The sequence below is a fragment of the Gossypium arboreum genome, chromosome 11, assembly GCF_025698485.1.
Source record: "Gossypium arboreum isolate Shixiya-1 chromosome 11, ASM2569848v2, whole genome shotgun sequence".
Classification (NCBI taxonomy): Eukaryota; Viridiplantae; Streptophyta; class Magnoliopsida; order Malvales; family Malvaceae; genus Gossypium; species Gossypium arboreum.
In genome coordinates, this window is record NC_069080.1 from 67,118,826 (window position 1) to 67,144,381 (window position 25,556).

Genomic DNA, 25,556 nt, shown 5'->3' on the forward strand with positions numbered 1-25,556 from the left:
ATTCAGAGTTGATTCAGATGATTTTGAATGAAGCTCACAACAGTCGGTTATCTGTTCACCCAGGTAGTATGGAGATGTATAATGATCTGAAACAACTCTATTGGTGGCATGGTATGAAACGAGACATTTTTGAATTTGTTTCAAAATGCTAAATTTTTCACCGAGTAAAAGCCAAACATCAAGTACCTTCTGGATTACTTTAGCCGATCATGATACCTGGGTGGAAATGGGACAGAGTTACTATGGATTTGTATCTTGTTTACTATTGACACCGAGCAAGAAAGATGCAATCTGGGTTGTTGTGGATAGATTGACTAAATCGACTCCCTTTGTTCTGATACGTACAGATTACTCACTTGATAAGCTAGCTGAATTGTATGTTTCTCAGATTGTGAGATTACATGGTGTGCCTATATCTATTGTTTCGGATAGAGATCCGAGGTTTACATCGCGATTTTGGAAGAAACTGCAGGATGCACTAGGTATGAAATTACATTTCAGCACCGCTTTCCATCCGCAAACAGATGGTCAGCCTAAGTGAATCATTCAGATACTTGAGGATATGTTGAGATGTTGCATTCTCGAGTTCGAAGGTACGTGGGAATGGTATCTACCTCTGATTGAATTTGTGTACAATAACAGCTTTCAATCGAGTATCAAAATGGCACCTTATGATGCTTTGTATGATCGTAAATGTCGTACACCATTGTATTGGACTGAGCTCAATGAAAATAATATACACGGGGTTGACTTGATCAGAGAAACTGAACAAAAAGTGAAAGTGATCCTTGAAAGTCTAAAAGTAGCATCAGACCGTCAGAAATCATATGCAGACTTGAAACGTAAAGATAAAAAGTTTCAGATCGGAGATAAAGTCTTTTTGAAAGTCTCACCATGGAAGAAGATACTCAAATTTAGTTGCAAAGGAAAATTAAGTCTGAGGTTTATTGGGTCGTATGAGGTAATAGAACGCATCGGGCTGGTTTCTTACAGACTATTGTTACCAACACAGTTAGAAAAGATTCATAATGTATTCCATGTTTTGATGCTTCGTAGATATCGATCTAATCCTTCACATGTGATTAAACTGTCTGAAATCAAGGTTAAACCTGATATGGCATATGAGGAAGAACCAATTTGTATTCTGACTCGCGAGATTAAAGAGTTGCGAAATAAGCAGATTCCGTTAGTTAAAGTATTGTGGCATAAACACGGAGTTGAGGAAGAAACATGGGAACCAAAGGATGCAATGAGAGAACGTTATCCAAACCTATTCACCGATAAGATTTTCGGGGACGAAAATCCCTAAGAAGGGAGAGTTGTAATAGCCCGATTTCGACCCTAATCGGAACAGTGCTTTTGTGACCATGAATTTGAGTCAAAAAAATATTTAAAATTTTTTTGTGTTTATTATGTGTGAATTTATATCTGCGAAATTTTTGTGATTTAATTTATCGTTTTAGTGCCCAATTAAATAAAAGGACTTAATCATGTAAATTGAAAACTTATAGTTAACAGCATAAGGGCCGAATTGTTAGTGGCTTTCTAAGCTGGAGCTTTTTTGTTGTAAATAACCCATTTAATTTGGTAATGGCCGATTGTGTCCTTGTAAAATACATTTTGTTATTAAATGGTTAAGGTTAATTAGGTAAAATAATAATAAGTTAATATAAATGATATAATATATGATAATTAGAATAAGTATTCATATTATTTTCTCTTCACCAAAACCAAAACAAGAAAGAAAAAGAAAAGAAAACCTAGGTTCGGCATTTTCAAGCTTGATTCAAGTTAAGTTCTTCGTTGCTTCAAATGCTTAAATTTTTTATTTTGGTGAATATTTTGAGTTATGTCATTGTTGAGAGCTTGTGATTTTTGTTGATTGATGATGAAATATGAAAGATATGTTTTAGATTAACATGTTTTGTATTGGAGTTTTTGATGATTTTGAGTAATTAGGACTAAATTGTAAAAATAATAATTTGACGGACTAAAATATGACATAAATGAAATATATGGGCTTGTATGGATATGGGTGAGATTCGGCCAAACATGGGTATAGGGAAATTTTGCATATTTTGTGTTTGGTGCAATAGGGACTAAATTGTAAAAAGCGTAAATGTCAGGGGTAAAATGGTAATTTTCCCATTTATGTGTTTTTGGACTAAATTGAATGAAAATATGTTTGAATGAGCTTAATTTGAATATGTTTATATCAAGAACCAAAGAAATCGAATTTAGATCGGGGGAAAAAGAAAGTTGTCGACTAACTGCCCTGTTCCATTTTGTATCTCCGAGGTAAGTCTATAAGCAAATAGACGTATTTAGATTTAATTAAATGCAAGGTATATATGCTGAAATGAAATATATGATTTTATTTATGCTAAAGCCAAAAGTGAATAAGCTTGATTACTATGTTTTCGAATTGGTTTTGACCGAGTTACGATGTCCGAAAGCCCCGTATGAACCTTAGGAATAGCTAGGATACATATGTCATGACATAAGATCCGATATATGTGTACGAGTAAGACCATGGCATAGATATGTGATTATGATACATGTGTGCGAGTAAGACCCTGTCTGGGACAGTGGCATTGATATGTGATTACATGTAAGACCACGTCTAGGACGTTAGCATTGTATGATATGTGTGATTATCCAAGCATCCTATATAATTTTGAATGGTTCATGGGGCAACGATAAGTTGTGAACAAATATGAAATTTGAGCCAAAAGACTAGGTAAGAAGTAGTCTATTATCTGTTGAAATGAGGTAAGTAAGCTACTTAATATATGTTACAAATTTTGTGTGATATTAATAATGATATTATGCGAATATGGTATGTGAATTTGACCTTGTAGTTAAATAGATTAAGTATTATTAAAATGATTTTTAACTATATGTATATACATGTGTGTGACTATGTATATTCGGCTAAATAAGAAGCATGTGTAAAAAATGTCTTATTATGTTCCTTGAGCTTATTTGAATGTCCATAAGTATGTTTGATTATATAGTGACATTTTGGCTTAAAATTTGAATGACATTTGGTTGGTTAGTTGAGGTGAGAATTCGGCCAGGGTAAAAAATGATGTATGGAAATGTATTATTTGATCTCATTTGTAGGTTAAAGGTTAAGCATTGATAATGATAATGTAATTCAGTTTAGCTTAAAACAAGTTGAATTTATTATTGATTTGTTTATTTGCTTATGACTTACTAAGCTATAATATCTTACTGTGTGTATTTTGCCTCTGTTTTAAAGATTTTGTATTCAAGTTACAAGCTCGGGGATTGTTAGCAAAGTCTACCACACTATCAACCACCTTCAGTATTTTATAAGTTGCTTTTGGAACTATGGCATGTATAAACTGGAACATACTTTTGAAATGCTGAAAGTTGGTTATGTATGTAAGCCATGTGAAAATGGCTAAACTTTTATTTTTAAATTCGGTTATGTTAAGTTTGGTTTATGTTCGCTTTAGTTTCATAATTACATGCCATGAATGTTTAATGTTTGTGGCAGGTACCATGTGTTTCGAAAATCGATTGCTTGTTATGTCTAAATTTGGTTTTATATGCTCTTGGTTAAATGTTCATTGAACTTGATTGTTGGTAAATATTGCATATGTTTCATGGATAATTTTGGTCGATTGATTGCTATGTATTCTATGTTAAATGTGATCTTTATTTTAGGTAAGTTGTTTATATTATACATGTGCATTATTAATAGGTTCGGCTATGGTATAATGTATTGAAAACATATATGATTGCTTATTGGATTAAATAATATGATTGTATGCGTAAACATGGTTACTATGAAATTGTTGTATGAGTTAGGTCAAGAGTGATAATAAGTAATCAATAATTTAAAAAGTCCGAATATTGACCAATATTTTGTTATTCAATATGTAATTTAGACATATTAACTAATATATGTAATAAGTGTACCTTTTAATGATGTGTGCTTAAAATAGTTAAATTTACTAAGGTCAAATGCATAAAAATCTAATGATTAAATGGTATGTGTAGACATTAATGATTATTTACTTTGAATAAAGTATATGGAAATGCATGATTATTACCGTATGAATGCTTTAATTAGTATTAAAGTGAAAGGCATGCAAGATTAATTTGCATATGGTCTAAGCCATATAAGTAAGTGGTTTAAGATGTGAATTATGGCTTATTAAATTACAAGAATGTGTACATGATTTAGTGGTTATATGCATAATTACATAAGTGGTAATAGAATTATGTTTAACCATGTTGGTAATAGATAATGCAGTGCAAATAAATAAATTATATGCTGTTAGTAAAAAATTGAAATTGGTTATGACCTGTATATGCAAGGTATAAATCGATGTATATTCTAAAATCTGAATTGATTGTATTTTTCATTATAAATGGGTTTGACTTGAGTGATTATATATTGATTAATGTTTTGAAATTGTGTTTTTGATCGGAAATGCCTCGTAACCCTAATTCGACGACGAATATGGGTTAGGGGTGTTACAACTGTTATATAGGGTTTTCTTAACAGATCAGTTATTGGGAGAGGAAGAACTTAAACCCTAGGCTTGACAACCTTAGGAAGTCATTTAGGTGGGAATTAACCCAAAATTGGTATGACCTATCCGTGAACACCTTAACCCCAAACCGGTCTAGACTGTAAGGTCGAGAGATAAGTAGGTCTTGAACATTAGTTTAATGGAAGATTGAGAGATCGTACTAGGGTAATGCCTAGTTGATAAAAAAAACCCAAAATAGAATTAGTTATAAGCATTGAAGCGAGCTAATCACCCATGCCTAGATTTGATTAAGTTATAGAATTAGTTTTCCAAAGTTTCCTTCATTTATGTTATTTTTATTTTATTAAATATAAAAAACCAAGAATATTTCTTTTATATTTATCTGTAATATAATTTATTTAAAGTACTAATTAGATTTATTTGTGTTTAGATTAAGATTAATTTAGTGCTCGCCTCTCTTTAAGCCATATACTTACGGATATCACATTATTTTTTTATATCTTTTGTGCAATATTCTTACTTTCGACGTTAATACGTCAAGCGACAGTCAGTCAGTATAAACAATATATTCAACATGTCTCACCCCAAAATTAGATCTAGAAGTTTCAAGGGTAGATTTGGAAATTTTGGCCTAAGTGGGTTCAGGAATTTAGAATTTAGGAACCAAAAAATATCTTCGTTAAATGGTTTTTGAAAATAAAATCAAATTGTGAAAGAAAAGAGAAAAAGGCTTTTAATTTAAAGAAAAATGACTATTTTGTAAAAGGGTTTAAGTTAGGAGTAGCCCAAAGACAAATATACCAAAACTTTCAAATCAACTTATTTTCCTATTCACTTACAGGAAAAGCACGACTCTCATTCTCCCCTCACTTGTTTTCTCGTTAATTAAAACCCCAAAAATACTATTCACAAATTTTTTTCTCCATTGCTTCAATCCTTTTGATTTCCATCATCTTCCAAGCATTAAGCCTCTTTAGAATTCTAAGAGGAACATCAAGAACACCATTAATTTCTTTGTCATTCAACTTGTGGATTTTCCCATATTTTCCATCAACTATTCATTTTTCTCCCCAATCAAGGTAAGGTTATGTTTTTCTAATAGTTTTTTATGTAGTCTAGCCATTTAAATCAACCTTAAATCCGTTAAATCAAGGATTTTCTATATTAGTCGAAATTGGGGTCGTTAATGGTAGAATTTAGATTTTTCAATGAAACTATTATTTCTAAGTGCTTTTCAACTAGTTTTGATGAGAATGGAAGGTTTCCAAACTTGTTTTAAATTTTCATTAAAAGAGTTGAAGGCTTTGTTGAGTTTTCATGAAACATGGAAGTTGAAATTTTTGGAACCATAAGTTTGAGGAGTTTTTGTTGTTTTAAAGGTTGAGAATTGTTCTTAAATAAGTAATTAGATATTTGGAATCAGTTTTAAGCAATGTGAATGAGTAGGAATTAAGAAATTTGAGTTCCGACTATGTTAGTTAAAATTTTCAGTTCCAAAAGAAACTAGTTTTAGACCTGGATTCTTGTTTGATTTTAGGCGTTATTGGTTGTTAAGTAATTGCGTAGGTTGTATGGTTAATATGTGGGAAGATTTGACATCATGAAACCCTCTTCGAACAAAGCAAAAGGCAAGGAAAAGCTAGTTTAAGCATTTGATAATTTGATGAAAGACTAAACAGTGAGTGTTTTGCTACTTGTAGACACGATTCATAGTGTTAAATGGGAGCTTAGGAGTAGCCTAAACCCTTATCCTAAGTTTCAACTGTAAGCCTTCTTACTCATTTTATGTACTTTACAAAATTGTGGTTATGTGATTGTGTTAACATCTAATATGGAACTACTATTTTATGCATATATATGTGACTTATTGTGGTTATAGCTTATTGAGCTATATGTTAGAACTTGTGAATGCAGCAATAGAGAGCATGGTAAGCACTCTATTTGGAAGTGATAGTGTTGTGTGTAATGTTAAATGAGTAGAGATAATGTGCATTTAAGTGGTAAGTAAAAATGTGTGTGTGATTGTGGATACTTTGGCCTTGTCGTCTTTTGCATGCCATAGGATTTGTGAGTACTCACCCTTGTGTTGTGATTTGGGGCATTGAGGCCTAAGATAGTTTGGAGGGATAAAAGAATGTGAGCTTTGATCGCGTGATTCATAACAAGTAATAAATATTTATAATGAAGATCAAACCTAGACTAACTATTATCACGACGAAAAGGCAAGCGCACCTATCGAGCAATAATATAGTAATGGAAAAACCGGGATATCGTACCCAAGGGAACCAAAAGTACTAGGAATAACTATCTTTTTATTATTTAACCTAAAAATAAAGAGGGGTTGTTTATTAAACTAATTAACTAAACTAATTAACTAATTAAACTAAAGCAAAGAGAAAATTTGAAACAAGACTTGAAGAAAAGTAATTGATAAAGATGACACCCAAGGAGGAATCCACCTAGATTTCACTTGTTATCTGACTCTGAACCAGACGATTTATTCACTTGACTTGATCCATGAGACTCCCTAACCTATATTATTATCTCATTCGAGACTAATAACACCTAACCCTCAGTTGAATTAATCGAAATTTCTTTCTTAATTAAAACCCCTAGGGAAGCAGTAAATCGATCTATGGATTCCTATATTAGGTTTCGCTCTAATCCAAGAAAATCTCGTAACCCTATTTCTAGGCATTCGATCAACTCCGCTTAATTATGCCAAATCTACTCTTAGACAAGGACTTTTTCTCCTCTGCATAAGCACATCAAATCATGAATTAATACCCGGAATATTAACTCAAGCATTAAGAACACATAATTAAGAACAAATCAAGTATTTATCATACAGTTCAGATATTAATAACAAGATCCATCATAGGTTTCAACCCCCTTAGGTATCTAACGGGTTTAGTTCATAATAAAATAAGAGTACATCTCAAAAGTATGAAGATAACAAAACATAAAGAAAACTCTAAAACCCCTGAAGGAATTCTGAGAGAGATCTTCAGTCTTGGAGTAGCTCCGGCTTTTGGGATGGATCGTCTGGCTTTCTCCAAGTAATTCCCAGCGTGTGGTTCTGTATTCCAGAAAATTTCTGGAGGGGAGCGACCCTTTCTAAGCCATACTTAGGGTGTTTATATAGGCTTTGGATTGGCTTTCTTCCTCCCTAAGTATCCTTTTCTGTGTAAAATACAACTCTTTGAAAAAGGGACACGCCCGTGTGCCACAGCCATGTGACGTGTTTGTCAGGCCGTGTTCGATCCGTTAAATTGTACACGGTCATGTGGGTCAATAGCCAGGCCGTGTGAATCGTGAAAACCTTGGTCGACACCCTCGAAAGACATGGGCGTGTGACCAGCCCGTGTGGCAAGGCTTAAGCCGTGTCATCTTCTCAATTTGGTCTATTTTGTCCCTTTTTGTCTCGTTTTTGGCTCCTTTTGTCTTTTGGTGCTCTCCTAAGTACAAAACATGAAATAACCGGATTAAGAGCACCAAAATCCACAAATCTAATAATAAACATCCATAAATATGCTAAGTATTTGGGGTAAAAATATGTATAATTTGGCGTTTATCAAGCTTGGCTCTATTCATCAGGATATGTTGGTGTGTTGGATAGTGTTAGCTTGATGTTACAGTTATGGGATCTGTTAGATTCTTCGAGTCATTAGTGTGTTGGAGATCCATGTATCCAATGTGTGGTGATACAGCCCACTTTTAGTCTCGGGTTGCCAAATTATCATAAAATGAATTGTATATGGAATATGTTGTATGTATATGCTTGTGATTATGTAAGTTAGACTAACGAGATAAATAAAGTGTGAAATTATTAGCTCGACGTTGTAATTAAATATGGTTGTGGTTTTGTTTTAGTTGCTTTTGTTTAATGTATGATATTGTGCATATTTTCAGTAGTTTCGACCATTCACTGAGCTTACTGGGCTTGTCTAAGCTCACACACTCGTTTCCTAACTATTACAGATAATTAGTGTTTTCAGTGTGAGTGGTGCAGCCAAGGAAGTGATCCAAGTTAGGCAATAGTAATTTTAGTAGGTGACTTTATTATTCTTTTGAATTTTTGGAATAAAGGCAATGTGGTTAGAATTTTGACTGGTTATTATTATGTTTTTTTTTGTTTATTATGATATTGAACCTTTAGAATTTTTGGTCGTATACTATTACTATCTTTAATTGTTTTATCATGGTTTGGATCAATAAGGTATAGATGTCACGTTGGATTGTGTTTTAGGTAAATTTGATGTTTAATGTTATGATGAATATTACATGTTGGAAAGGAAATATATGAAGCATGAAATATACTTCGTTCTATTATGTTGTTGTCATTTTGTATAAAGGTATCGATAATCAAGGCATAAGTATTGATACCATAGTATTGGAACAAATACGCAAGAAAATAGTAGCTCAATTTGGTATCGTTACCCTTTCACGTGTGGATACTCGAGGTAAAAACCTTGATACCTTTGTTTGAGTATCGATAAAATGTATGGAATTGAAATTTTTTAGAATACTAAGTTGGTATCATTTTTCTTATTAGTATCTATACTTTTTTAGAAAATATTGATACCTGCATTTGTGTATCGATACCTACATGATTTTCTTTGGAAATTTACTAAATGGTCCCTAAGCATGTTTTTAAATTGTATCTAATGTCGATTAATGTTTGTTAAGACCTGAACACCTTTGTAATTGGTTAAGTTATTGACAATTGCCCTTGCTTAAATGTTATGTTGTTGATGTTGATGTGGCGTCCTATAACTCAGGTCCAACGACCAGACCAGGTGAGGGGTGTTACATTTGGTGGTATCAGAGTATATTTTTTTAACACTCGGATTCTAAGTTATCAATTTATGGACCAGGGTTACATAACCCATGTATCTAGAAATCTAAGTGTCTAAATTTTCTTCATGCTTGAACTGTCGGATTTGGATACCTTTCTTTGAAATTGTATGAATTTTCTTGTAATTGGGGTAGGACTAGGAACGCATTGCCTTTACTTAATTTTTTTCTTTTAGGAGCATGTAGTGGTTCATTTTCCCGCCACTCACACTTTAGTTTGTTTGTGTGTGTTAGATTAGATACAAAATGCCTCGTAGACATGTTAATGTAAATGTGAACACTCAAAAGGATGGTATATCCTCTGCACCTCTTATGCCACGCGTAGAATAAATATACCTGATGAACTTGCTGGCCCTTTGATGGAAGCCAAGATTGGGGCGTTTTAGAGGATTGGTGGTGCCAACCCTACTTCTACACCTACCAACCTTGCACCCGCTAATCGGAGATTGCCATTTGAACGTCTACGAGTGTTGAGTGGTAAAGAGTTTGCTAAAGTTAAAGGAGCTGATTTGATTGCAGCAAAGTACTAGCTTAAGGGTGCTGAAATGATCCTCGAGTAGATGTCCTACACTGACGAGGAGAAATTAGATTGTATCATGTCCCTACTCGGTGATAAAGCTTATTATTGGTGGAATACGATGAAGAAAGGTTCTATTGTACATCGGTTGACTTGGAATTATTTCTTAGAAGTGTTCAAATGGAAGTTTATGGTTAAGCAGTGCAGGGAAGCTTGTAAACGAGAATTTCTAGACTTGTTGCAAGGTATGTTGGCTATGGCTGATTATGAGTCAAAATTTGTACACCTCTGTTAATATGCTCCTGAGATGGTTCTTACTGAGAAGGATCATTACAAGAGGCTCCATTTTGGGCTTAATAGCGAGATTCAAGTTTACTTGGTAGCTTAGAATACAGAGTTGTTTGATGAGATGGTTGAGAATGCCAAAGTTGTTGAAGAGACTTTGGCTGAACCACCGCGCTTAGTGGTGACTAAATCGGGAAAGAGAGCTTCTGATAGTTCTGGTCCGTCTGGACAATTTCATAATAGAGGACGTGATACTCAGAGTTCTAGTAGAGGTGTTAGATGTGGTTTTCGATCGAGTCAATCTAAGAAGTAGAGCATCATCGTGGTTAGTTCTGGTGGATCAGTTGAGTGGTTCTGGATGACCACTTTGTGTGCACTGTGTAACACCCCGTACCCGAGACCGTCACCGGAGTCGAACACGAGGTGTTAACAGACTTAATTCATTACTTAAACAGCTCAAACAATTTATTTTTAAAATTTCCTGTCAAGCTAGCAATCTGCGTCACAGTCACTTAAAATTCATATCTCGAGTTCAAACTCGAAATCCAATTCCGTAAATTTTTCTTGAAACTAGACTCATATATATATTTACTAATGTTTTTTCTAGAATTTTTGGTCAAGCCAATTCGTACAGTTTATTAATTAAATTCTCCCCTGTTTCAGGGTTCGACTGCTCTGACCTCTGTATATTACGAATCAGATATCTCTCTGTACAGAATTTCAATGACTATAAAATTTGTTTCTATTAAAAATAGACTCAATAAGGAATCTGTACATATAAATTATGACTTCTAATTATATTGTTAAAATTTATTATGAATTTTTAAAGTCATAAAAGGGGATCCAGAAATCACTCTGGCCCTGTTTGACAAAAATTCAAATATCTCAGAAAATATAATTCATATACCTGTTTTGTTCAATCCATATAAAAATAGACTCATTAGGATTCAATTTAATAACTTACTCATCATTTAATTCCATTTCTACTATTTTTAGTGAATTTTCAAATTTACATCACTGCTGCTGACAGATTCTGTTTTATGGCAATTTTCACTTTACTAAGGATTTTCATGCACTAAATAGCATTTTAAACATACATAACATCAAATATGACTTAGATTGGCCATTCCAATGGCTAATCATTTACAAACCCTTTTCTTACCAAACCATATCCATATATAAGATCAATTACACAAATTGAGTGTTTTGCCATACATGCCACATTCAAAATACACAAGCCATTTTACCAATTTAAGCCTTCAGATAGTGTGAACGAGTCTTCGACCTATCCCGATTCTCAAGCCGGCTTGTCAAAACTACAATGAAAGAAAAGGAAGGAGTAAGCACAAATGCTTAGTAAGTTCACATGCAAATAGTAAGTAACATAATCACACAATCTCACATAAAACATCATTTGCATAAACAACACCAAGACATTCATGTTTCATTTACATTTAATAGCTTTCTACGATTTCATCATACCAAGTTTTCAACCCGAGGGTTTAAGCACATACCTGTCAAATTTTCTCATTTACCACACTTAACAACATGTCACCTTCGTTTTAGGCCTTCTCCTTATTCACTTAAGATTCACCCGTTGAACACATCGGAATATAATTCGAATACGCGGATCTCATGAACATAAGAGCCATACCCGCAGCTAGACAAACTCAATAGCCTACGGAACTTATGTAGTCAAGCTACCATGTAACCCACCCATAAGTGAACTCAGACTCAACTCAACGAGCTCGGGCGTTCGCATCCATAAGTGAGCTCGGACTCAACTCAACGAGCTCGGATGCCTAGTTACATCTCACAACCATCCTAGTGACATGTCACTTGTATTCTAATCTATTCCCAAGGTTCAAATGGGCGTTTTCCTTGATCACACATCTTTGCCGTCTTCCATTGAATATCAAAATCGATACTATACTTCGATGATAATTCATACTCATCAAGTAATTCACATAATTACATATTATTCAACAATAACCACAAAGCATAATATTTCATGATAATAATCAGCATCATATCATATAAACAACATTAAATTGCTTAAAATGACAATTATGTTACTACATTTACACATGAACTTACCTCGGTACAAAATTATTAGCAATCGAGCCTATTCTTCGTAAACTTTGTTTTTCCCTCGATCGCGACTTGAATCTCGTTTCTCTTGATCTATAATGTCAACTTAATCTTATTTAATACATACATTCATCAAAACAGCATTTAATACGAACTTTGGCAAAATTACATTTTTGCCCCTAAACTTTTGCATAATTACACTTTTGCCCCTAGGCTCGGGAATTAAACTTCATCCCTTATTCTTATGTTTTATGACATGCTGATCATTTTTCCCTTCTATGGCAACATTAAATTCACACTCTAACATGTACTTATGACTATTAGGTATTTTTACCGATAAGCCATTTTACTCGTTTTTGCTTAAAACCAAGTAGTACAAGTTGTCTAACATAATTTAAAACCTCATATTCTATCATAAAACACCAAAAAACACAAATTTCACCTATTTTCCAAATATGAACCTTGGGTTGAATTATTGCTAGCATAAGCTTAATCGAGCTACCGAGATTCCAAAAACGTAAAGAACATTAAAAACGGGGCTTGGAATCACTTACTATGGAGCTTGGAAGCTTGAAACAAACCCTAACTATGGAGAACCCTTGAAATTTCGGCCTAATGAAGAAGATGGAAAAAAATTGGCTTTTAATTTTGTTTTTAATTCATTTTAATAACTAAATGACCAAAATGCCCTTACTACTAAACTTTCCCAAAATTCCATCCATGTCCAATTTTTGTCCATAGACTTAGAAATTGGTCAAATTGCTATTTAAGACCTCCTCATTAATATTCCAAAACAATTTCATACTAAAAACTCCTAGAATGCAAGTTTTGCAAATTATTCGATTTAGTCCCTAATTTCAATTTAAGCACTTTAGGCATAGGATTTCATCACGAAATTTTCACAAAATCATGCAATCATATCATAAACATCAAAATAATTATAAAATAATTATTTCTATCTCGAATTTGTGGTCACGAAACCACTATTTCGATTAGGCCCTAATTCGTGATATTACAACTCTCCCCCCTTTAAGAATTTTCGTCCTCAAAAATCTTACCGGTAAACAGGTGTGGGTATTGGTTTCTCATAGTTTCTTCAGGTTCCCATGTAGTCTCTTCTACCCTGTGCTTTTGCCACAATACTTTCACGAGAGCGACACTTTTATTTCTTAATTGTTTGACTTCTCGAGCTAAAATCTTAATCGGTTCTTCTTCGTAAGTCATATCCGGTTGTAGTTCAATTTCTGTCGTTGAAATTATATGTGAAGGATCCGAACGATACCGATGTAACATAGATACGTGGAACACATCATGAATCTTCTCTAATTCAAGTGGTAATGCTAGCCGATTGCTACCGGTCTAACTTTTTCAATTGTTTCATATGGTCCAATAAAACGCGGACTTAACTTACCCTTCCGTCCAAATCTAAGGACTTTCTTCCATGGAGACACTTTCAAAAGTACCTTATCACCAACTTGAAACTCGATTTCCCTTCGTTTCAAATCCGCATAAGATTTCTGTCTATCTGAAGCAGCTTTCAAACACTCTCGAATCAGTTTCACTTTTTCTTCGGTTTCTTTTATTAGATCAACTCCATAAATCTGATTTTCCTTGAGTTCAGTCCAATACAATGGCATCTGACATTTACAACCATACAATGCTTCATAAGGTGCCATCTTCAAACTCCTCTGATAACTATTATTATAAGCAAATTCTACCAACGGTAAGTACCTTGAAATTCCAAAACGCAACATCTGAGCATGTCTTCAAGAATCTGAATTACTCACTCTGATTGTCCATCAGTTTGTGGATGAAAGGCAGTGCTAAAATTTAACTTTGTACCTAATGTCTCTTGCAACTTTTGCCAAAACCGTGAAGTAAATCTCGGATCTCTATCCGAAATGATTGACAAAGGTATTCCATGAAGTCTAACAATCTCACGGATATACAATTCAGCCAACTTATTAAGAGAATAATCTGTACGTACCGAAATAAAATGAGCCGATTTAGTCAGTTTGTCAACTATTACCCAGATGGCATTTTTCTTCCCTTGAGTTAACGGCAACCCTGATATAAAATCCATAGTAATCCGATCCCATTTCCATTCAGGAACCATGATAGGCTGGAGTAATCTCGAAGGTACTTGGTGTTCAGCTTTCACTTGTTGACAAACTAAGCACTTTGATACAAACTCGGAAATATCTCTTTTCATTCCACTCCACCAGTACATTTTCTTCAAGTCATTATACATTTTCGTACTACCTTAATGAACCGCCAAACAACCATTATGTGCTTCATGCAAAATCTTTTGAATCAACTCATCATTTTTCGGTACACAAATTCGATTTTTAAACATTAAGCAACCATCAGGACCGATTCTGAAATCTAATCCCGTATCAGCTTCACACTGCTTTCTCTTGGCTTGCAAATCTTGATCATTATTCTGAGCTTCAGAAATCTCTTGTAAAAACATCGGTCTTGCTCTTAACTCTGCTAGAATAAATCCATCATTTAATATCTTTAACCGAGTGTTCATAGCTCTCAAAGCAAATAGCAATTTTCTGCTTAAAGCATCGGCGACCACATTCACTTTTCCCAGATGGTAATCAATAACAAGTTCGTAGTCTTTCAATAACTCCAACCATCTTCGCTATCTCAAATTCAAGTCTTTTTGTGACATCAAGTACTTAAGACTTTTGTGGTCGGTATATACTCGGCACTTTTCACCATACAAGTAATGTCGCCAAATCTTCAAAGCAAACACTATAGCAGCCAATAACAAATCATGAGTCGGATAATTTCTTTCGTGAGATTTTAACTGCCTCGAAGCATAAGCCACCACTTTTCCTTCTTGCATAAGTACACATCCTAAGCCATTTCGAGAAGCATCACTATACACCACAAATTCTTTACCTGATTCAGGTTGTACCAACACTGGTGCTTCAGTTAATAACTTTTTCAATTCTTTAAAACTTTGTTGACATTCTTCCGTCCATTCAAATTTAACATTCTTTCGGAGTAGTCTAGTCATAGGAGCAGCAATTATAGAAAATCCATTTACAAACCGCTGATAATACCCAGCTAGCCCCAAGAAACTTCTAACCTCGATTACATTTTTCGGTGGTTTCCAATCAACAATGGCTGAAATCTTACTAGGATCAACCCGTATACCATCACCTGAAACAATATGACCCAAAAATCCAACTTCCCGGAGCCAAAATTCACTTTTACTAAACTTAGCATACAGCTGCTTATCTTTCAAAGTTTGCAAAACTATCCTCAAATGCTCAGCATGCTCTGTCTCATCTTTTGAATAAATTAAACATCATCTATAAACACCACAACAAATTTGTCCAAGTATGGCCGAAATATGCGATTCATTAAATCCATAAACACAGCAGGAGCATTTGTCAACCCAAATGGCATAACTAAAAATTCATAATGACCGTACCTTGTTCTAAAAGCAGTTTTAGGCACATCTGACTCTTTTACTCGCAGCTGGTAGTACCCAGATCTCAAGTCAATCTTTGAAAACCATGTCGCTCCTTTTAACTGATCAAATAAATCATCAATTCTTGGCAACAGATACTTGTTTTTGATTGTCACCTTGTTTAACTACCGATAGTCAACACACAACCTCATAGAACCATCCTTCTTTTTCACAAATAACACGGGAGCACCCCAAGGTGAAAACTCGGTCTCACAAAGCCTTTATCAGTCAACTCTTGCAACTATGACTTTAATTCTTTCAACTCTGCTGGTGCCCTTCTATATGGAGCAATCGAGATCGGAGCTGTTCCCGGTATCAAATCAATACCAAATTCTACTTCCTTGACTGGAGGCAAACCCGGCAATTCTTCTGGAAATACGTTGCAAATTCACACACAACCGGCACTGATTCAACTTTCTTTTCAACTTCTTTTACATTAATTACATAAGCCAAATAAGCTTCCTAACCCTTTCTCAAATATCTCTAAGCTGACATCGAAGAAATCATACTAGATAATGCCTCTGATTTGTCTGGTTCAACCCGCAGAATTTCACCACTTTCACACTTTGATTCTATAACCTTTTCTTTGCAATTTATTATAGCATCATTCAATGTCAACCAATCCATACCTAAAATAACATCAAATTCATCAAACGGCAACAACATCAAGTCGGCCAAAAAGTAATGACCCCGAATCATTAAAGGGCATTTCCTGCATACTTTATCAACTATCACACACTTGCCTAACAGATTCGACACTCTAATCATAAATTCTGTGTTCTCAATAGGTATATTCATACTAGAAACCAGTTTCATGCATACATATGAATGAGTAGAACTGGGATCAATCAAAGCAATAACATTAACATCATAAAGAGAAAATATACCAGTAATCACATCGGGTGATGAAACATCTTCACGTGCCTTTATAGCATAAGTTCAAGCTGGAGCCCTTGCTTCAGATTTAGCTACTGAATCTCTGGCTACATTTTTGCTGCTTGCTTCATTTCCAGCTTTTCTCGAATATCTTCCCCTCGAGTCTGCACCACTAGCTTTTACATTCTAAATTTTTTCTTTCTCAGCTCTCTCTGGGCAATCTCTAATAAAATGATCCGGAGAACCACACCGAAAACATTCATTCGCTCTACATGGGCCAAAATGATTTCTGCCACACCGCTGGCACTCGGGCTTAACAAATCTTGTATTTCCCACACTAGCCGTAGAAGTAGTCTGAGATTTAGGACCCACATGTTGCTTCTTAAAATTTCCATATGATTGTCCAGCCGAAACCTGTGAATGAGGATTCATATTTCTAGATTTTCGGATTCTTTGTGAGAATGAAGCGCTCGTCGGTCTTTTCTTCCAATTTCTAGTCTCACCTCTACCTTTTCTTCTCTTTAAGTAGTTCTTCACCTTGCAAGCTCGATCAACCAAGATTACCATTTCTTTTAATTCAAGAATCCCAACAAATACTTTAATGTCTTCATTGAGTCCGTCTTCAAATTGTCTGCACATTTTAGCTTCTGTAGGAATATATTCTCTAGCATACTTACTCAACCTGACAAACTTCGTATTTAGTAGCTGTCATGTTCCCCTGCTTTAATTCAAGAAACTCTTTACGCTTCTGATCAATAAATCTTTCACTGATATATTTCTTTCGAAATTCTTCTTGAAAGAACTCCCAAGTTACTTTCTCTTTTGGTACTCATGAAGTCAATGTCTTCCACCAATGATAAGTGAATCCTCAACAATGATATAGCACATTTCAAGCATTCCTCAGGTGTACAAGACAATTCATCAAATACTCGAATAGAATTCTCGAACCAAAACACTGCTTTCTCGGCATCATCATCAATATTTGCCCTGAATTCTTCAGCCCCTTGTTCACGGATTCTGTCAACTAGAGTTTTGTGAAATTTCATCAGATATACACCTTGTGGCATCGAGGGTACAGGTTGAGGAATCGGGGGAGGTGGGGGAGGTTGTGCATTCGGGTTCATACAAATGAACTCAGTATACCAGGCACTCATCCTCTGGAGAAAGGCTTCCTGAGCCCCTTCTCCTCCTCCTTGACCAACAGTAGGAGGTGGATTTTCAGTTGGCACCACCCCTTCAGCCGGAGCTAGTGCATTACTCTCTACATCATCAGCTGCAACTGGATCAGGATCCATTTACTATAAAAAAAATCATTTAAAAGGTCAGAAGTCGTCACACTATCACAATATATATATGGCATGTATAGCAAAATCTGTACATACAGCACATTAGTCCAAGAACCGACTAAGCCTGCTCTGATACCACCAAATGTAACGTCCCGTACTCGAGACCATCGCCGGAGTCAAACACGAGGTGTTAACAGACTTAATTCATTACTTAAACAGCTCAAACAATTTATTTTTAAAATTTCCTGTCAAGCTAGCAATCTACGTCATGTCACTTAAAAATTCATATCTCGAGTTCTGAAACTCAAAATCCAATTCCGTAAATTTTACTTGAAACTAGACTCATATATATATTTACTATTTTTTTTCTAGAATTTTTGGTCAAGTCAATTAGTACAGTTTATTAGTTAAATTCTCCTCTATTTCAGGGTTCGACTGCTCAGACCTATGTATATTACGAATCAGATATCTCTCTGTACAGACTTTCAATGACTATGAAGTTTGTTTCTATTAAAACTAGACTCAATAAGAAATATGTACATATAAATTATGACTTATAATTATATTTTTACAGTTTATGATGAATTTTTAAAGTCAGAACAGGGGATCCAGAAATCACTCTAGCCTGTTTCACAAAAATTCAAATATCTCATAAAATATAATTCATATACCTGTTTTGTTCAATCCATATGAAAATAGACTCATTAAGATTCAATTTAATAACTTACTCATCATTTAATTCCATTTCTACTATTTTTAGTAATTTTTCAAATTTACATCACGCTTCTTGATGATTCGCTTTTATGGCAAATTTCACTTTACTAAGGATTTTCATGCACTAAATAGCATTTTAAACATACATAACATCAAATATGACTTAGATTGGCCATTCTAATGGCTAATCATTTACAAACCCTTTTCTTACCAAACCATATCCATATCATAAGATCAATTACACAAAGTGCGTGTTTTGCCATACATGCCACATTCAAAATACACAAGCCATTTTACCAATTTAAGCCTTCGAATAGTGTGAACGAGTCTTCGACCTATCCCGATTCTCAAGCCGGCTTGTCAAAACTACAATGAAAGAAAAGGAGGGAGTAAGCACAAATGCTTAGTAAGTTCACATGCAAATAGTAAGTAACATAATCATACAATCTCACATAAAACATCATTTGCATAAACAGCATCAAGACATTCATGTTTCATTTACATTTAATAGCTTTCTACGATTTCATCATACCAAGTTTTCAACCCGAGGGTTTAAGCACATACCTGTCAAATTTTCTCATTTACCACACTTACCAACATGTCACCTTCGTTTTAGGCCTTCTCCTTATTCACTTAAGATTCACCCGTTGAACACATCGGAATATAATTCGAATACGCGAATCTCATGAACATAAGAGCCATACTCGCAGCTAGACAAACTCAATAGCCTGCTGAACTTATGTAGCCAAGCTACCATGTAACCCGCCCATAAGTGAACTCGGACTCAACTCAACGAGCTCGGATGCCTAGTTACATCTCACGAACTCGGACTCAACTCAACGAGTTCGGAACTCAACCATCCTAGTGACATGTCACTTGTATTCTAATCTAATCCAAAGGTTCAAACGAGCATTTTCCTCGATCACACATCTTTTCCATCTTCCACTGAATATCAAAATCGATACTTCGGTGATAGTTCATACTCATCAAGTAATTCACATAATTACATATTATTCAACAATAACCACAAAGCATAATATTTCATGATAATAATCAGCATCATATCATATAAACAACATTAAATTGCTTAAAATGACAATTATGTTACTACATTTACACATGAACTTACCTCGGTACAAAATTATTAGCAATCGAGCCTATTCTTCGTAAACTTTGTTTTTCCCTCGATCGCGACTTGAATCTCGTTTCTCTTGATCTATAATGTCAAATTAATCTTATTTAATACATACATTCATCAAAACAGCATTTAATACGAACTTTGGCAAATTACATTTTTGCCCCTAAACTTTTGCATAATTACACTTTTGCGCCTAGGCTCGGGAATTAAACTCCATCCCTTATTCTTATGTTTTATGACATGCTAATCATTTTTCCCTTCTATGGCAACATCAAATTCACACTCTAACATGTACTTATGACTATTAGGTATTTTTACCGATAAGCCCTTTTACTCGTTTTCGCTTAAAACCAAGTAGTACAAGTTGTCTAACATAATTTAAAACCTCATATTCTATCATAAAATACCAAAATACACAAATTTCACCTATTTTCCAAATATGAACCCTAGGTTGAATTATTGCTAGCATAAGCTTAATCGAGCTACCGAGATTCCAAAAACGTAAAGAACATTAAAAACGGGGCTTGGAATCACTTACTATGGAGCTTGGAAGCTTGAAACAAACCCTAACTATGGATAACCCTTGAAATTTCGGCCTAATGAAAAAGATGGACAAAAATTGGCTTTTAATTTTGTTTTTAATTCATTTTAATAACTAAATGACCAAAATGCCCTTACTACTAAACTTTCCAAAAATTCCATCCATGTCCAATTTTTGTCCATAGGCTTAGAAATTGGTCAAATTTCTATTTAAGACCTCCTCATTAATATTGCAAAACAATTTCATACTAAAAACTCCTAGAATGCAAGTTTTGCAAATTATTCGATTTAGTCCCTAATTTCAATTTAAGTACTTTAGGCATAGGATTTGTGGTCACACAATCATGCAATCATATCATAAACATCAATACAATTATAAATAATTATTTCTATCTCGGATTTGTGGTCACAAAACCACTATTCCGATTAGGCCCTAATTCGGGATATTACACACTGTGAGTGTAGACATCCTGGAGAGTGCCAGAAAATAGCAGGTGGATGTTTCAAGTGTGGCTCTAAGGAACACATGTTAAGGGACTACCTGAATAGGGTTGAGGTTACATAGACTTAGAATTTTGTACCTGTATCTTCGATGGCTAGAGGTCGGAGCCAAGGTAAATGAGGTAATAGGAGACCAATTGGGCAGTGAGTTGTTGCTCATACTGTTGCTACCCAGGTTGAGACAGGAGGTCTAGGTCAGGTTTATGCCATTAGAGAGTTGTAAGATCAAGATTCGACAATAGTTACTGCAAGTACTTCCACTTTGTGGTATATTCTATTATTCTCTTCAGTTGATTATGGATTTATGCATTCATATATTTTAAGTTAATTGGCTTGTAAGTTAAGGGTTCCTATAGAAATTATTAGTGTGGTTATGACTATTATTAGTTCCTTCGGTGAAAGTGTTGTGGTGAATCGAGTATATCGTTAGTGTCCCTTTATGATATAAGGACAAGTCTTTTCTATCGAACTTATGGAATTATCTTTCTACGATTTTGATGTAATTCTTGTTATGGACTGGTTAATTCAGCATAAGGCTAAGGTAGATTTCTAGATGAAGCAGATTACTCTGCGAAATAGTGATGGGATAGAGATTATGGTTGTTAGGGTGAGACCTGAATTCTTATCTAACATGGTTTCGGCCATGAAGGCTAAGAAGATTATGGGTAAAAGTTGTGAAGCCTATCTCGCTTATGTGATGAGCTCAGTTAACAAGGAATTGAAAGTTCAGTATATTTGTGCTGTTAAGGATTTTCCTTATGTGTTTTCGAAAAAATTACCTAGTTTGCTACTAGATCGTGAAGTAGAATTCGGTATTGAGCTCTCTCCTGGTAATGCACTAGTGTCTATTATGCCTTATTGCATGGCACCAAAAGAGCTTAAGGAATTAAAGTTAAGTTGCAAGAGTTGGTTGACTGAGGTTTCATTTGACTAAATGTATCTTCATGGGGTGCACCGATTTTGTTCATAAAGAAGAAGGATGGTATGTTGCAATTATACATAAACTATAGATAGTTGAATAAGTTGACCATCAAGAATAAGTATCCTTTGCCTCAAATCAATGACTTGTTTGATAGGTTTAGAGGAGTGACGATGTTTTCAAAGATAGACTTAAGATCAAGGTATTATCTATTGAAGGTGAAGGAGTCTGACATCATGAAAACCGTTTTTAAGACTTGGTGTGGGCATTATGTGTTTTTGATCATGCCTTTTGGTTTAACTAATGCCTTTACTGATTTCACGGACTTGATGAACAGTGTTCTCCATTTGTGCTTAGATTAGTTTATAGTTGTCTTCATAGACGACATTCTGATGTATTCTTGTTTAGAGGAGGATTACGATGCACATCTGAGGATTGTTTTACAGATTTTACTGGAAAAGCAGTTGTATGTAAAGTTGAGTAAATGTGAATTTTGGCTAAAAGAGGTAACGTTCTTAAGTCATGTTGTGTTAGCTGACAAAGTCCGTGTGGATTTGAAAAAATTTGAAGTGATATTGGAGTGGAAACCGCCAAAGAGTGTTATTAGTTTTGAAGTTTCTTGGATTTGGTTGGCTATTATTGTAGGTTCGTTGAAGGGTTTCCCCTTATTGTTGCACCATTAACGAAACTACTTCAAAAAAATGTGGTGTTTCACTTGTAACAGCTCGCTTTTAGTGAAATCAGAACAATATTTTCAAGACCACAAATTTGATGAGTAAATTATTATTTTATTATTTTAATATCTACGGTATGTTAGTAGAGTCTTATAAAAAAATTGTTAAGAAATTTTGACGTTTGCATGCTTAATTAAGTGAAAAAGACTAAATCGTAAAAGGTGCAAAGGTAGAATTCTAGTTGTTAAAGGTATTAATTAGCTATTAATTTAAATGTAAGGGAATTTATATTGTAATTAGAGCATTATTATTATTAATGGACAAAGATGGACGATTATTAAGTGATTTAAAGGTTAATAAGCAAGATTAATTTAGTAATTTAATAATTATGTTAAGTAAAATAACATAAACTAAAAATATCATCTTCTTTAGTTCTTTTTGCCTTCAAAAATAAGAAAGAAAACTCCATTGAAGGAGCTTGTACATTCGGTTAGTATTTTCCATTGCATGTAAGTGTTATATTAACTCGTTTTTAATGATTTTTATGTTTCCGGGATTGTTGTAGCTTAACCTAGCTAGCCCAAGGATTAATTTGTAAACTTGTTAAACATTTAGGGTTTTTTCATGAATGATCCCGTAGGACTTTTTCTGTTTGATGGAAGATTATGAGTTCTTGTTATTAAATAAACAAGTTTTGTAAAGGGATTTTTGATGAAATTCTTATTTAGGAACTTATTTGTAAATATGATAAAAGTTTATGATAAAATCATGAAATGGTGATTTGTATGAGGTGGTAGGTGTCCCTAGTGATTTCGGCTAGCATGAATTAGGGATGAAAATGCTTAAATTTCATTTTACAAGCTTAAGGACTAAATTATGAAAAAGTTAAAATGTTAGGGGAAAAATTGTAATTTTACAAAAAAATGAATTATAAATAATTGCGTAGTGGAAATATTAAACGGATTGAATTTATCTATTTAGATCAAGATAAACCTCGTATGAATTTAGATCGGGGAAAAGCGAAAGCCTTGGATTGATCGACTACATTTTTACGCTTTGTTTGTCGAGGTAAGTTCGTATGATTAAATAACATTTAATGTTATATTGATCTATATATTCATGTATTATTTGTAATGAAATTAAATGGTGGAAATCCAACGATGTTACGTTGATTATCGAGTCCCGTTTGAACCTTAAAAATACGTAGGATACAAATGACATGTCATTAGGGTTTCCATGTTTCGGGTGCTAGTCTTGAATGTCCTACTGATGGCTGAGGTCCTGCATTTGTTGCGGATACTCTACAGCGTGTGTGAGAAACATAGTGTAGCTTACATTCCGACCTACAACTTATATGAGCAGACCCATTTCACAACTCATGTGAGCAACTATGTAAAGGAAAAGGAAAGGTTACAATTATGTTTTGCACACTTTGTGTGAGCTTTCCCGCATATCCGATGTTATTCTAAATGGTTCAATTGGCATGAAAAGGAAAGGAAAGGCAAGTGACCAAATGAACTATGCCATGAGTCTATGAAAAAGGATTGAAATGGAAATGTTCAATGAAAGTATACCTATGTTCATGAAAATGATGATTTCAAATGAAGTTGTTCATGTATAATGACTTACCTTATGATAATTCAAGTGAATTATGAGTTAATGCACTAACATGTATTGTTGATCATGCTTAGGCTTGTTCCAATCTTATGGTTGGATTGTATCATGCTTAATTTTAATGTTATGCATTGAAATAGTAAGTTATGTCCATGATTTATGAACTTACTAAGCGTTATATGCTTACGTAGTTTTCTTTCCTATGTTTTATATATAATCGAAAGCTCGATCGGGTTGGAAGTTCATCAATCATCTATCACACTGTCCAATGATTATATCGATAGTTATTGATGTTTTGGCCAAGGTTATAATGGCATATATAAGTGGACTTGTGTTTGAATGTTAGATGATAAGTTTGGCATGTACATGTTATTTTGGTTGATGTATTTTTGGTTCTTTTGATGCCTTGTTGGTATGTGTTAAATTGGGTAAGATTTGATGCAAGCTTGAGTGACCAAATGGTATGTTTATAAGGAAGTTCTAATGATCATGATTATGGTATGATTGGAAGTGGTATTGATTATGGTTGAGATATGGTAAGTGTACATGTTTAGGTATGTTTGGTTGATCGTAATTGAGGTGCCTTGTATGGCATATTGGTTTTATGTAAATGGTCTATTGAATTGGTCATTTTATGCATGTTTTGGTAAGGTTTTGGTGCTTTGAATTTGGACACAAATGGTGGTTAGATACAAGTTTGAAATGGTAATAGAAATGGCTTGATTTTGGCCAATTTCATGTCCACACGGCCTGAGACACGGGCGTGTGACTCAGCCGTGTGTAACACAGAGCCATTCAACACGGCTATGTGTCCCCTATAGGTTTTAAGGTTTGCAAGTCAGTCCATTACACGCCCTAGCACACAGCCTAGCACATGGGCGCGTGAGGCCATTTCGAGAGTTGCACGGCCTGGAACACGGGCATGTGGCTTGGCCATGTGACCCAACTTCAAAATTTACAAGGGCTAGAACGCGACTGTGTGTCCCTATTTCAAATGTTACACAGCTTAAGACATGCGCATGTGTCTCAGCCATGTGAGTCACAAGGCCGTTTGACCCCTACAATTCAAATTTTTTAACTTTTTCCTCAACTTTCTGAATGATTCCATTTTAGTCCTGAATTGTTTCTAAAGTGTTTTTAAGGCCTCGAAGGCTCGATTAAGGGGCGATATGCATGTTGATGATCAATTTATGCCATGTTTATGTTAAGGTACTAAATGTATATTGTAAAGTTATGGTTTTTACGATAATGCTCCATAACCCTATTTCGATAATGGATAAGGGTTAGGGGTGTTACATGAATGGACTAATGAAAGACATAGAAGTTTTTAGCAACTCAAGGCTGTGTTAACTGAGGGACCTGTGTTGATTCAACCAAATCCTGGAAAATATTTTGTTGTTTATAGTGATGCTTCATACTTCGGACACTATTGTGTGTTGATGCAAGAAGGAAAGGTTGTGGCTTATGCCTCAAGACAGTTGAAGACGCATAAGCGTGATTATCTAACCCGCGACTTGGAATT